This window comes from Eschrichtius robustus, chromosome 2 (assembly GCF_028021215.1).
Source record: "Eschrichtius robustus isolate mEscRob2 chromosome 2, mEscRob2.pri, whole genome shotgun sequence".
Classification (NCBI taxonomy): domain Eukaryota; kingdom Metazoa; phylum Chordata; class Mammalia; order Artiodactyla; family Eschrichtiidae; genus Eschrichtius; species Eschrichtius robustus.
In genome coordinates, this window is record NC_090825.1 from 66,390,276 (window position 1) to 66,406,102 (window position 15,827).

Genomic DNA, 15,827 nt, shown 5'->3' on the forward strand with positions numbered 1-15,827 from the left:
GAGATGTGTCCCCAAATAATGCACAGCACCCCACCCGTAAGAGAATCGTTTTGCTTTAAAAATTCAGCCACCCCTAAAATGTGTGAACCAGAAAGGCCCTTATACCTAGATGAGTTTGTCCAGTTGCTTTGCTCCGCACGACAAGAGAGGTGAGTCCAAATGGACCATTAATGTGGTTTTGGGAACACGTCCTTGAATTGGCTTTCACTCCTTCCCTGTTTCTTCAGTTCCTCTGACCTTCATTCCATCTCCCTGAATCACTTTCTGAACAATCTCCCACACTGAAGGCTTTGTTGTAGACTCTGCTTTCTGCAGGACCTGAGTTAAAACATGAGAGAAAGATGGTGCCGTCCTGAAAGGAAAGATGAGATTGTGTTTTACCTGAGTCTAGCTTTTTCTGTGGGTGCTAGAAATGACTGCAGAGTACAAATTTAAGGACCTAAATTTATACCATGTAGACTCGTACTGCTTTGGGTGGATAGAGTGGGTCACAAGATGGAAAGAATATTCTTCACTATTTCACTTTTGCTTTCACTCATTACTATTACATAGTGAGACTAATTTGAAAACCCCTTTACACATCCATAAATAAACTTTTCCTTATGAGAAAACACTCCCCTCCAATTTTTAAGAATAAATCATGCCTGATGTTGTTACTGCTCATGAGCTTTACTGGTCTTTAAATATATGTAAGTTTTTTGGAAAGCCTTAGGTTTAGAATAAAAGATTTGAAAAACAAATTTCAGGAAAGTCAGGGATACAATGGAAGAAGCTTTGCATGAAAACCCTTTGGCATTCTTTCAAAAATTTTTAAAACATCATTCAGCAAGAGAGTCTGTTTAACACCCTCTGTGCTTTCAGAGAAATTAACACTTCAGCGGACGCCAACGATGCTTTTTTTTTTTTTTTTTTTTTTTTTCCTTTAAGTGATGGCCTTGCTCAAATTCAAGCTTTAGAGCAAATTTTCTAAATGCACATCCATAAAACATTTATGGACTATAATGAACACCTATTGTAGGAAATGTCTAAATTACCGGTTTGGGGAGGGGGAGGAAAAATTAAAAGCTAAGGGATGAAATAGACCAATGCCTGTGCTTGACATTATTGTTCACTGTTTTTTTCTCTCCTCAGATTAGAGCTTTCTTTACAGCAGGCCACAAATACCTATTTCTGTTTTACAATGTATGTGCTACTGCACCATGGGAAACCAAAAAGGAGTTTTTCCTGTTGACTGCTACCTGTCTGTCTTGCTGACACTGCTGGAAATGAACAGGGATACAGACCTGAGACAGGTTATCAATCCTGGGGAGAGTTATCTGCTCAGAATTTAGGGGCCTCGTTGCTCTGAGATTGGTCTGGATCTGTACAATTATAAGGTCAATCCCGAGAGAGAAGACCCAGAACCTGGGGAGGAAAAATAAGCACAAAGCTGGAGATAACTTCCAAGAGTCAGAAACTGTGGTCAGCGCTGACCTTGAATGATATTTTAGATAACTGCTTCATTCTTCCGTGCTTCACTGTGAAGAGACTTTGCAATTTTATGGCATAAGCTTTCAAGTCTCCATTTTGGCTATGGGGAAAAGTGTAAGAAATCTGATTAGATTTTACACTCAGATGTACCCTTTTTAGTAAATCTCCCTTGTGGGTCAAAGGAATTATATATGAACCCTAACTAATTGCTTAGAGGTTAGAGATATCTATTATTAATCACCAATGAGTCCAGAAATACAACCTATTTCAGGATCCACACTCTATTCTAATTTTCCTTTGGGTGGAGGGAGGGCACACCAATGGCACAAATTAAAATTTTTGTCCCATAGGGAAAACAGTGTCCAAGAACCAAATTGTTTTTCTTTGATCACCAAAAATAATCAGATCTCCAGCTGGTCAGGTTCCAATATGAATTTCCCTCCTAATGCAAAAGCTACAGAGGGGAAGGTATTAAACATACCCTAGGATAGAGGTGACATTATCCTGCAGGATAGCATATGCATGCCATATCTCTTCTAGATTGCCAGAGAGCACTTTTGAAGAAGGATCTGGTGGCACTTTTAAAATGCTTTACAATCTGCAATGTATGGGACTTCCTTTTCTTACTGTTTTATATTTACAGACTAAAAATCTAAACAGCCTGGCAGCTTTCTAGTTAATTTGATTATTTGGGACAGCCAGATTAAATAATTCAGTTCCCAGCTGGAATATGATTGACCTGAATGACCTGGTTTGGTGGTCTGCAGTTATCCAATTGACACACGTATTGCCAAATCTCCACTTCATGGCAGTTTTGCCGCGTTTGGAACCACTGCTTTAAGTATCAGTCCCATGAGACTTAAGCTGGCTCTTGCTGCTAATGAGTCTAGTTACACGTGTTGCCCGCTCACAACCTCCTTTACTGCCCAAAAAAATCCAGTTATAGAAGTAGATAAAAGACAGTGGGAGAGTTAGAGAATCAGGGTTAGATGGCGTTCAAAGGGTTGAGCAAGGTCATGCCTTCATGGTGAAGGAGGTGCCTGATAATTTCCATTTTCTCCTCGGCCTCACTGGGGACTTGAGTTAAAGTAGCCAACAGATGCACGTGACATCAGCAGTGACTGAGAGCAAGCTCCTTGTAGGGTTCATTCCTCTTGGGTCGAGCGTTTCTCAGGAATCCTATGAGAGTTTTCACTTGCAGAGTTCTGGGAAACAGCAGGGCTGCCCGAGAGCCCCACCCTCCTGGCATATTCTGGTTGGCATGGCTGCCAACCTGAGTGGCCCTGAGCCCAGGCTGAGTGGCCAAGCCACCCAGCCTGGCTATGGAGACAGGCAGAGTCTGCAGCTCAGCAAAGCCCTGGTTCCAGACATTTTTTGTCATAGATTTAATTTCTACTTTCAGAAATAGCCCTGAAGCAAGCAGTGAGCAGTCCATAAGAGATCTTTTGTGTCTTTTTCCCCCTACTTCTATATTATCCACGTCTAATTAAGAGGTATTTTTTCCCATGGGCTTACTTTCAAGTAGAACACTCAGTAGGGAAGTAAAGTTGTGATACAAAATTGTTCTGAAAACCAAATCGGAGGAATCAAGTCACAAGATGAGCTTTTACCTCAAGAATTTTCCTCATCACCACCCTTGGTACTGGAAACCACACAGGTACACACCACATGAAGAAGCATATTTATAAAGATTGAATTGTCACTCTAAGTTAAACATCAAAAATGAATGTGCATAGCAGCCGCATAACACAGGGAGATCAGCTCGGTGCTTTGTGTCCACCTAGAGGGGTGGGATGGGGGGGTGGGAGGGAGACTCAAGAGGGAGGAGATATGGGGATGTATGTATACGTATAGCTGATTCACTTTGTTATACAGCAGAAACTAACACACCATTGTAAAGCAGTTATACTCCAATAAAGATGTTAAAAAAATGAATGTGCAGTGCTAAGTGATTTTAATCTTATAACCAAGGTAAAAACCATCTAATATCTTTATCTAAAATATAACAGAAATAGGCATACATGTGTATAAGTGTCAGAAGAAAAGCAATATGTAAAATATTGAAACAAGATAAAAAAAATTATCTTAAATTGCAGCCAAACTTGAATTACATATTAGAAACTTTCTAAATGGAATGTTTTATCGAGGAGAAAGAGTGGTTGTCAGAAGATTTTTTAGGTAAGGTTTTATTTTTATTTATTTAAAAAATTTCAGAACATCTTGTTTATGTAGAAGCAGAGGTAGGAACTAAATGATTTTTAGGAGCCCTTGTAAATCTATAATTCAATAGTCTCTGTCCTGATAGTCTGCCTGCCATGTGTAGCTGGGGCACTAAAACACAAAAGGGCATGCTAGTCTCTTACTACTCTTTATTACCTCTAAAGATATTCACTTTCTAAATATTAAGAAAGTCCTTCTTGGACCCATTCAAGGGCGTTCAATAGAAAGTACTTAAGTTCAAAGTGGTACCAAGATCGGCAGTTATGGCCACAGTATAGTGGCACACTAGGGTATACAGATCCTGGGTTTCACTATAATTATCTTTTCTCTTTCTCCCCATCCTCCCTCCCTGATCCAGTCTGAAAGCAATTTTGCAACCCCATCATCCTTAGGATAGTCATTATTGACAGGAATTTGGATTTCAAGTCTTGAAAGGATTCTTGAATTGTTAAACAAGGATAAGAAGAATGTTGTTTGGTGCAGGAGGGGAGGGGATTCTAAACACCTGAATGTGTCAGAAAGCCAGCAGTGTCTTTAAAATGCCCCTTGTGAAAGCCCCTGGGAGTGGGAATTGCCTAGTAATTATCACTCCAATGAAAGGCTTTGGGAAAGATGACCTAAGTAGTCCCAGACATAATTCTCTTTCGAACTGGTATATCTGTCTCTTCCATCGGGTTCCAAATAGGCCTTGTCCCTGGTGTAAGATTGCCAGCTCTCTGTGGTATATCAATAACTACCTAATTTTTTGAATTCTTTTTACCCATCTCTGTGTTTTCCACAGACCTCTGGAATGTGGGTCAACGTGGCGTCAATTATATATACTTGCAGAGACTCAGTAACTTCCTGAACTTCATTTTCATCTTACTCTTTCTCAGTGATTTTGGCAAAAGACAAAGAAAATAAAAGTTCATGAAAACAGGGAAAACCTGGGCTTGAAGCGTACTGAGGACAGAGATACTGTGAACTAACGTTAGATACAGAACAGGACACGGTTATTTAATGTTCAATCTAGAATATGCCAGAATACTCCTCAAAATACAGAAACTCATTTTCATTGGACTGTTATTTTATCAAAATTAGACTAAATGAGACTGTCAGAAGCTCCTAGTAATTGCATTCTCCTAGTAATTGCATATGCCATCTGTACTGTGATTCTTAGCAATGGGTTGTTATTATTAAGCATAGGGTATGTTAAATGCCAGGAGTGTCCCCATATTCTATGGATATTTTTTAAAAGATATGCTTTCCATTCTGACTGTCAAATAAATAGGAAAACAGACATTATATAAGAACATAGCCAAAACCAAGCAAAAGTTACATTAACCTTCCTGAACTGTCATTGCTCTTCGTGTTTGAAACACTCGTATTCAAGTATATTCCTTTTGCTATTTTATAATCAGATGGGCTCTCATAGGTGCAATTCCTAGGGGTGGGTACCATTGCTGATATGTGTAAGTATTCTCGGTGTGAACTGGGTCCAAAGTACAACCCTATAAGCTTACATTCCCCTGGGGATAAGATGAGGTGATTGCTACCAACACTTGGAGTGTGTGTCACTGTCCTCTCCAAGTGACTCCCCTGGGCCAGCTTCAGGCAAAGATGTGAAGTGAGTAAAATGTGCTTTCGGTGCTCTAAGCCGTCTCATTTTTATTCTTCTGCATTCGTCAGCATTCACTCCCCTTAGCGTCTTAGCCTTGTCAGAATCTACTCTCAGAAAGAGAGCTCCTTGAAATCCTTTTAAGTCTTAGTATGAAATTCTTTGTGTCACCTCTCCCAGGGCGACTTGTATGTTAGTTTCTAATGCTAACTATAGAATGAAATACTCTTCCCCTTCTGAGAAATTCCATGCATCATTGGGCAGGTTAGGAAGAGATTCTGGAGGGACACCAAAGAAAGCCTTCTCAGCACTGTGATACATACCTTGAGTTCACACACACACACACACACACACACACACACACACACACACACACACGAGTGTAAGAAAACATTAACAGGCATCATCTCTCCAGCATATGTCAGGAGGCATAGTAACAATCATTTGTATGTTTCTCACTAAATTCTGTACTGTTAGTGAGTAAAACTCAAGTGAGGGGTCAAGTGATTTTTGTCAAGGTTACACAACTATTCCATACAAGATCCAGAATAAAAAAGCTCAGCCAACACCCAGTCTATTTTCTTTGTATGTTCTAATCTTTTTTTTTTGAATATTTGAATTTTATTTTATTTTTTTTATACATCAAGCTCTTATTAGCTATCCATTTTATACATATTAGTGTATATATGTCAATCCCAATCGCCCAATTCATCCCACCACCACCACCACCCCCCCATGGCTTTCCCCCCTTGGTGTCCATACGTTTGTTCTCTACCTCTGTGTCTCAATTTCTGCCCTGCAAACTGGTTCAACTGTACCATTTTTCTAGGTTCCACATATATGCATTCATATACGATATTTGTTTTTCTCTTTCTGACTTACTTCACTCTGTATGACAGTCTCTAGATACATCCACGTCTCTACAAATGACCCAATATCATTCCTTTTTATGGCTGAGTAATATTCCATTGTATATGTGTACCACACCTTCTTTATCCATTCGCCTGTCAATGGGCATTTAGGTTGTTTCCATGACCTGGCTATTGTAAATAGTGCTGCAGTGAACATTGGGGTGCATGTGTCTTTTTGAATTACGGTTTTCTCTGGATATATGCCCAGTAGTGGGATTGCTGGGTCATATGGTAGTTCTATTTTTAGTTTTTTAAGGAACCTCCATACTGTTCTCCATAGTGGCTGTATCAATTTACATTCCCACCAACAGTGCAAGAGGGTTCCCTTTTCTCCACACCCTCTCCAGCATTTATTGTTTGTAGATTTTCTGATGATGCCCATTCTAACTGGTGTGAGGTGATATCTCATTGTAGTTTTGATTTGCATTTCTCTAATAATTAGTGATGTTGAGCATCTTTTCATGTGCCTCTTGGCCATCTGTATGTCCTCTTTGGAGAAATGTCTATTTAGGTCTTCTGCCCATTTGTGGATTGGGTTGTTTGTCTTTTTAACATTGAGCTGCATGAGCTGTTTATATATTTTGGAGATTAATCCTTTGTCTGTTGATTCGATTGCAAATATTTTCTCCCATTCTGAGGGTTGTCTTTTCGTCTTGTTTGTAGTTTCCTTTGCTGCGCAAAAGCTTTGAAGTTTCATTAGGTCCCATTTGTTTATTTTTGTTTTTATTTCCATTACTCTAGGAGGTGGATCAAAAAAGATCTTGCTGAGATTTATGTCAGAGTGTTCTTCCTCTGTTTTCCTCTAAGAGTTTTACAGTGTCCGGTCTTACATTTAGGTCTCTAATCCATTATGAGTTTGTTTTTGTATGTGGTGTTAGGGAGTGTTCTAATTTCATTGTTTTAAATGTAGCTGTCCAGTTTTCTTAGAACCACTTATTGAAGAGACTGTCTTTTCTCCATTGTATATCCTTGCCTCCTTTGTCATAGATTAGTTGACCATAGGTGCGTGGGCTTATCTCTGGGCTTTCTATCCTGTTCCATTGATCTGTATTTCTGTTTTTGTGCCAGTACCATATTGTCTTGATTACTGTAGATTTGTAGTATACTCTTAAGTCAGGGAGTCTGATTCCTCCAGCTCCGTTTTTTCCCCTCAAGACTGCTTTGGCTATTCGGGGTCTCTTTTGTCTCCATACAAATTTTAAGATTTTTTGTTCTAGTTCTGTAAAAAATGCCATTGGTAGTTTGATAGGGATTGCATTGAACTTGTAGATTGCTTTGGGTAGTATAGTCATTTTCACAATATTAATTCTTCCAATCCAAGAACATGGTATATCTCTCCATCTGTTTGTATCATCTTTAATTTCTTTCATCAGTGTCTTATAGTTTTCTGCATACAGGTCTTTTGTCTCCCTAGGTAGGTTTATTCCTAGGTATTTTATTCTTTTTGTTGCAGTGGTAAATAGGAGTCTTTCCTTAATTTCTCTTTCAGATTTTTCATCATTAGTGTATAGGAATGCAAGAGATTTCTGTGTATTAATTTTGTATCCTGCAACTTTACCAAATTCATTGATTAGCTCTAGTAGTTTTCTGGTGGCATCTTTAGGATTCTCTATGTATAGTTTCATGTCATCTGCAAACAGTGACAGTTTTACTTCTTCTTTTCCAGTTTGTGTTCCTTTTATTTCTTTTTCTTCTCTGCTTGCCGTGGCTAGGACTTCCAACACTATGTTGAATAATAGTGGTGAGACTGGACATCCTTTTCTTGTTCCTGATCTCAGAGGAAATGCTTTCAGTTTTTCTCCATTGAGAATGATGTTTGCTGCAGGTTGGTCGTATATGGCCTTTATTATGTTGAGGTAGGTTACCTCTATGCCCACTTTCTGGGGAGTTTTTATCATAAATGGGTGTTGAATTTGGTCAAAAGCTTTTTCTGCATCTATTGAGATGATCATATGGTTTTTCTTCTTCAATTTGTTAATATGGTGTATCACATTGATTGATTTGCATGTATTGAAGAATCCTTGCATCCCTGGGATAAATCCCACTTGATCGTGGTGTATGATCCTTTTAATATGTTGTTGGATTCTGTTTGCTAGTATCTTGTTGAGGATTTTTGCATCTATATTCATGAGAGATATTGGTCTGTAATTTTCTTTTTTTGTAGTATCTTTGTCTGGTTTTGGTATCATGGTGATGGTGGCCTCATAGAATGAGTTTGGGAGTTCTCCTCCCTCTGCAATTTTTTGGAAGACTTTGAGGAGGATGGGTGTTAGCTCTTCTCTAAATGTTTGACAGAATTCACCTGTGAAGACATCTGGTCGTGGACTTTTGTTTATTGGAAGATTTTTAATGACAGTTTCAATTTCATTACTGTGATTGGTCTGTTCACATTTTCTATTTCTTCCTGGTTCAGTCTTGGAAGGTTATACCTTTCTAAGAATTTGTCCATTTCTTCCAGGTTGTCCATTTTATTGGCATGGAGTTGCTTGTAGTAGTCTCTTAGGATGCTTTGTATTTCTGCAGTGTCTATTGTAACTACTCCTTTTTCATTTCTGATTTTATTGATTTGAGTCCTCTCCCTCTTTTTCTTGATAAGTCTGGCTAATGGTTTATCAATTTTTTTTATCTTCTCAAAGAACCAGCTTTTAGTTTTATTGATCTTTGCAATTGTTTTCTTTCTTTCTATTTCATTTTTTTCTGCTCTGATCTTTATGATTTCTTTCCTTCTACTAACTTTGGGTTTTGTTTGTTCTTCTTTCTCTAGTTCCTTTAGATGTAAAGTTAGATTGTTAATTTGAGATGTTTGTTGTTTCTTGAGGTAGGATTCTATTGCTCTAAACTTCCCTCTTAGAACTGCTTTTGCTGCATCCCGTAGGTTTTGGATCATCATGTTTTCATTGTCATTTGTCTGTATGTATTTTCTGATTTCCTTTTTGATTTCTTCAGTGATCTCTTGGTTATTTAGTAACATATTGTTTAGCCTCCATGTGTTTGTGTTTTTTACGCTTTTTTCCCTGTAACTGATTTCTAATCTCATAGCATTGTGGTCAGAAAATATGCTTGATATGATTTCAATTTTCTTAAATTTACTGAGGCTTGATTTGTGACCCAAGATGTGATCTATCCTGGAGAATGTTCCGTGCGCACTTGAGAAGAAAGTTTTAATCTGCTGTTTTTGGATGGAATGTCCTATAAATATCAATTAAATCTATCTGGTGTATTGTGTCACTTAAAGCTTCTGTTTCCTTATTAATTTTCTGTTTGGATGATCTGTCCATTGGTGTAAGTGAGGTGTTAAAATCCCCCACTATTATTGTGTTACTGTCGATTTCCTCTTTTATAGCTGTTAGCGGTTGCCTTATGTATTGAGGTGCTCCTATGTTGGGTGCATATATATTTATAATTGTTATATCTTCTACTTGGATTGATCCCTTGATCATTATGTAGTGTCCTTCCTTGTCTCTTGTAACATTCTTTATTTTAAAGTCTATTTTATCTGACATGAGTATTGCTATTCCAGCTTTCTTTTGATTTCCATTTGCATGGAATATCTTTTTCCATCCCCTCACTTTCAGTCTGTATGTGTCCCTAGGTCTGAAGTGGGTCTCTTGTATACAGCATATATATGGGTCTGGTTTTTGTATCCATTCAGCCAGTCTGTGTCTTTTGGTTTGAGTATTTAATCCATTTACATTTCAGGTAATTGTCAATATGTATGTTCATATTACCATTTTTAATTGTTCTGGGTTTGTTTTTGTAGGTATTTTCCTTCTCTTGTGTTTCCTGCCAAGAGAAGTTCCTTTAGCATTTGTTGTAAAGCTGGTTTGGTGGTGCTGAACTCTCTTAGCTTTTGCTTGTCTGTAACGGTTTAAATTTCTCCGTCGAATCTGAATGAGATCCTTGCTGGGTAGAGTAATCTTGGTTGTAGGTTTTTCCCTTTCATCCCTTTAAATATGCCCTGCCACTCCCTTCTGGCTTGCAGAGTGTCTGCTGAAAGATCAGCTGTTAACCTTATGGGGATGCCCTTGTATGTTATTTGTTGCTTTTCCCTTGCTGCTTTCAATATTTTTTCTTGGTATTTAATTTTTGAGGTTTGAATAATGTGTCTTGGCGTGTTTTTCCTTGGATTTATCCTGTATAGGACTCTCTGCGTTTCCTGGTCTTGATTGACTATTTCCTTTCCCATATTAGGGAAGTTTTCAACTATAATCTGGTCAAATATTTTCTCATTCCCTTTTTTTTCTCTTCTTCTTCTGGGACTCCTATAATTCAAATGTTTGTGTGTTTAATGTTGTCCCAGAGGTCTCTTGAGACTGTTCTCAATTCTTTTCTTTTTTCTTTTTTCTTTATTCTGCTCTGCAGTAGTTATTTCCACTATCTTGTCTTCCAGTTCACTTATCCATTCTTCTGCCTCAGTTATTCTGCTATTGATTCCTTCTAGAGAATTTTAAATTTCATTTATTGTGTTGTTCATCATTGTTTTTTTGCTCTTTAGTTCTTCTAGGTCCTTGTTAAACGTTTCTTGTATTTTCTCCATACTATTTCCAAGATTTGGATATCTTTACTATCATTACTCTGAATTCTTTTTCAGGTAGACTGCCTATTTCCTCTTCATTTATTTGGTCTGGTGGGTTTTTACTTTGCTCCTTCATCTGTTGTGTATTTCTCTGTCTTCTCATTTTGCTTAACTTACTGTGTTTGGGGTCTCCTTTTCACAGGCTGCAAGTTCGTAGTTCCCGTTGTTTTTGGTGTCTGCCCCCAGTGGGTAAGGTTGGTTCAGTGGGTTGTGTAGGCTTCCTGGTGGAGGGGACTGGTGCCTGTGTTCTGGTGGATGAGGCTGGATCTTGTCTTTCTGGTGGGCAGGACTGCGTCCGGTGGTGTGTTTTCGGGTGTCTGTGAACTTAGTATGATTTTAGGCAGCCTCTCTGCTAATGGGTGGGGTTGTGTTCCTGTCTTGCTAGTTGTTTGGCATGGGCTGTCCAGCACTGGAGCTTGCTGGTCGTTGAGTGGAGCTGGGTCTTAGCATTGAGATTGAGATAGCTAGGAGAGGTCTCGCTGATTGATATCATGTGGGACTGGGAGGTCTCTGGTGGTCCAGTGTACTGAACTCAATTCTCCCACCTCAAAGGCTCAGGCCTGACACCAGGCTGGAGCACCAAGACCCTGTCAGCCATACAGCTCAGAAGAAAAGGAAGAAAAAAAAAGAAAGAAAGAAAAATAAAATAAAATAAAATAAAAAAGTTATTAAGATAAAAAATAACTCATTAAGATAAAAAACGTAATTAAAAAAAAGAAGAGAGCAACCAAACCAATAAAGAAATCCACTAATGATAACAAGCACTGAAAACTATACTAAGATAAATATAAAAATCAGAGACTAATCAGTTGCATACAGCAAACCCCAAGTCTACAGTTGCTCCTAAAGTGCACTGCCTCAATTTTGGGATGATTTGTTGTCTATTCAGGTATTCCACAGACGCAGGGTACATCAAGTTGATTGTGGAGATTTAATCTGCTGATCCTGAGACTGCTGGGAGAGATTTCCCTTTCCCTTCTTTGTTCGCACAGCTCCTGGGGTTCAGCTTTGGATTTTACCCCGCCTCTGCATGTAGGTCGCTTGAAGACGTCCGTTCCCTGCCCAAACAGGACGGGGTTAAAGGAGCAGCTGCTTCGGGGGCTCTGGCTCACTCAGGCCGCGGGGAGGGAGGGGTACGGATGCGGGGCGAGCCTGCAGCGGCAGAGGCCGGCATGACGTTGCACCAGCCTGAGGTGCGCCGTGCGTTCTCCCGGGGAAGTTGTCCCTGGATCACGGGACCCTGGCAGTGGCGGGCTGCACAGGCTCCCGGGAGGGGCGGTGTGGATAGTGACCTGTGCTTGCACACAGGCTTCTTGGTGGCTGCAGCAGCAGCCTTAGCGTTTCATGCCCATCTCTGGTGTCCGTGCTGATAGCCGCAGCTCGTGCCCGTCTCTGGAGCTCGTTTAGGCGGTCTTCAGAATCCCCTCTCCTCGTGCACCCCGAAACAATGGTCTCTTGCCTCTTTGGCAAGTCCAGACTTTTTCTTGGTCTCCCTCCCAGGTAGCTGTGCCGCACTAGCCCCCTTCAGGCTGTGTTCATGCAGCCAACCCCAGTCCTCTCCCTGGGATCTGACCTCAGAAGCCTGAGCCTCAGCTCCCAGCCCCCACCCGTCCCATCGGGTGAGCAGACAAGCCTCTTGGGCTGGTGAGTGCTGGTCGGCACAGATCCTCTGTGCAGGGATCTCTCCGCTTTGCCCTCGGCACCCCTGTTGCCGCACTGTCCTCCGTGGCTCTGAAGCTTCCCCCCCCCGCCATCCCCCTGTCTCCACCAGTGAAGGGGCTTCCTAGTGTGTGCAAACTTTTCCTCCTTCACAGCTCCCTCCCAGAGGTGTAGGTCCCATCCCTATTCTTTTGTCTCTGTTTTTTCTTTTTTCTTCTGCCCTACCCAGGTACGTGGGGATTTTCTTGCCTTTTGGGAAGTCAGAGGTCTTCTGCCAGCAATCAGTAGGTGTTCTTTAGGAGTTGTTCCACATGTAGATGTATGTCTGATGTATTTGTGGGGAGGAAGGTGATCTCCATGTCTTACTCCTCTGCCATCTTGAAGGTCCTCCCAGACTGATTGTAATGTCTGAAGTCTTCATTCATTTATTTTTTCCATTTCTAAAGAGACACTTCATTTATCATCTTTGTGTCATTCTTGCTTTGGTTAATGGATGGTGTTACTCTTTGATTGCTGACTGATCTTTCATAACTTCTGTGCTGTGAGGCGTGAAACATTTCACATCACAAAACATGGCATTCTCACTATGGCATAACTAAATATTTGTTTCCTTGGAAAGGTTCAGCAGGGTCTGGGTTGTTTTGTTTTTGTATTTTCCAACTTTTTCCCTTTTGTTGATTTCATTATTACTGTCAACATTTTGTCATAAAGTTCTTTTCTTGAAAATGACACGTAAAACTAATTCAATGTTTTTCATCAATGCTACTGCCTTCTCTATTCCCTATGGAATGAGTGTCCTATTGTTAGATGGACTTATAGGTACTCAGAACAGATAAGAAGCCCTTGATATTGAAACTTCTCAATGTTTGACATTCGTTCTGCATTTACTGCTCTTTAATTACCTATGTCCATCCTAACAAGGACAGGCCATAAACATAAGTTCATACTTTAATTATTGCTGTATTAAGCAAAGAGTATTTTAAAATAATAGATGACTTCCATTAGCAATGCAGGTCATGCAGTTTGAAAACTGTTTTCATTTATGTAGCAAGTATTGATAGCCTCCGATATTACACATGCCAGGCACTGTTTTAGAGCTAAGGAAACACTGATGAGTAAAAGATGCAGCCCTGCTCTCCTACGGACTAGTTGGGGAAATAGGTATTAGCCAAATGAGAATGTAAAAGAATGTATGATTACAAATGAAGGTATGTGCTCGGAAGGAAGGGAAGGAAGGGAAGCAAGGGAAGGAAAAGAAGGAAGGGAGGGGAGGGAGAGAGGAAGGGAGAGAGGAAGGGAAGGAGGGAGGAACTTTCTATGTAACAAAGGAACCTGGCCTAGAATGAGAATGTGAGGAGGTAAGGGAAAGCGTCCAGCGTTCATATGAGGCAGTGGGATGAAGAAGAGCTTTATAGACAGAATGGTAAGATCAAAGGCCTGACATTTGCAAAGAAAGTGGAGAATTTAGAAATTGAGAGAAGACAGTTTGGCCTGAGCTCATAGACTGAGTGAGAGAGTGATGATTAATGAGACTAGGGAGGTAAGCAAGGGGCAGGCCCAGTGGACACTGAAGCAGTGCTATGGATGTAGTTGTTTAGTTTAATAGCGATGGGAAGCTACTGCAGGGTTTTAAGCTTGGGGGTAATGTGATTGATTGGCTTTGCATTTTGAAAAGATTCCTTTTTGCTCCTGGCAGACTTTGAGCTTGGTGAAAGGGAACTCAATTATCAATTTTGTTCTCTAGTGTCCAATTATTGTTAAGATTTGATGGGAGAGAAAAATGAAGAAAATGTTCTATAATGCTATCAGGGAATTTATCTCTGCTCTTTCTTTCTCCCCTCCCTCCTTCCCTCCCTTCTTTCCTCCCCTCTTTCTCTCTTTCTTTTTCTTTCTTCCTTCCTTCTTTCCTCCCTCTCTCCCTCCCTCCGTCTCCTTTTCTTTCTTTCTTCCTTTCCTCCTTCCTTCCTTCCTTTCTCTTTCTTTCTTTCTTCCTTTTTCTTTAATTATTATTATCAAAGCTGGCTTATTCAAATAGAAAAAAAATCTACTTAGAAAAGGCATCACTAAGCTTCACTTATAAAGATGTATAGAAAATTTGAATTCCCATACAGAATGTGAAGAAAGACTGATTAAATAATAATCAGTGGCCAAATACAGATTTATAAGCTAGGAGCAAATTTCCTTCTCATGTGAATATAATGTTGTACAGGGAGATGTGATATACTTCCTTATTTACAGAAGTATTTTAATCATCTTTGGAATGTTCTTCTAAGAAATGTGGCTGTTTTATAGAAATATGAAATCTCTTTACCCAGAGAGAAGTACACTGAAACACACTGGACAGATGTTTATAAGATTTCTCTTAGTGTGAAAAGAGGCTCATATTTGATTGACTGATTCATTCACTTATTAAACACATTTTTATGGATGTCAACCCTGTGTCAAGTACTGGTTCTAGAGATATAGTAGAGAACTAGAGATAGTTTCTGTTCTTATGAGGCTTATATTTTGGGTAGGGTAGATATTAAATAGTCAAGTGAATATATAGTATGTTAGATGGTATAAACAAAGGAGGATAGGATTTCATGACTGTGATTGAAGGGTGTTTGTATATGTGTATACATTACCAGTAAGGTTTTCTCTCAGTAAGCACATACATACGCATACACATATGTATATGTACATATACTTATATATGTACATATGTATATCGAGAGAAAAATCTCACTGATGAGGTGGCACTCGAGCAGGTCAAAATGCTGACACCCTAAATCAAAGAAAATCAGAGAAAGCACTTTCAAAATTTTCTCTCCACCAATTGGTGAAAGACACACAGAGTCGCCTTGTTATTTTTTTTTAAACATCATGCTGAAATGGTTTTTTGGTGTTTGATATTGAGAGATTACACCACTGCAACCTCACCTCCAACTGCCACCCCCTCTTCTGCTTTATTCTTAATTCCTTATGGCTGATCTACTTCTGGCTCTGTCTGGAGTGCCTGCTATTTGATGATTATGGATGCTATGAGTAGCATGTTTGGGAAAAGATCCACTTCATTTGCAACACAGTTTAATTATAAAAGAAGCTTTTAAACTAATGTTTTCTTGCTAATTTCTTTCTCAAACTTGGTCTCTCTCTTTTGTTTAGCAGATGTGTTTTCATTACACACCCATTTGGCAATTTCAAAACAAGTTCTCAACAGACCCCATTTTCCAAACAAATCTGCACAAATATGCAAACTATGAACTTAACATTCAGCTTTACAGCTGCAAAACAATTGAAGGATAAATAGTTTTGTTATGAATTACTATCATGAGATGGAAGATTAAAATTCACTTTCAGGGCAGTATCATCACACACTATTACTTGTCTTGATATCTGGAAACAAAATTAT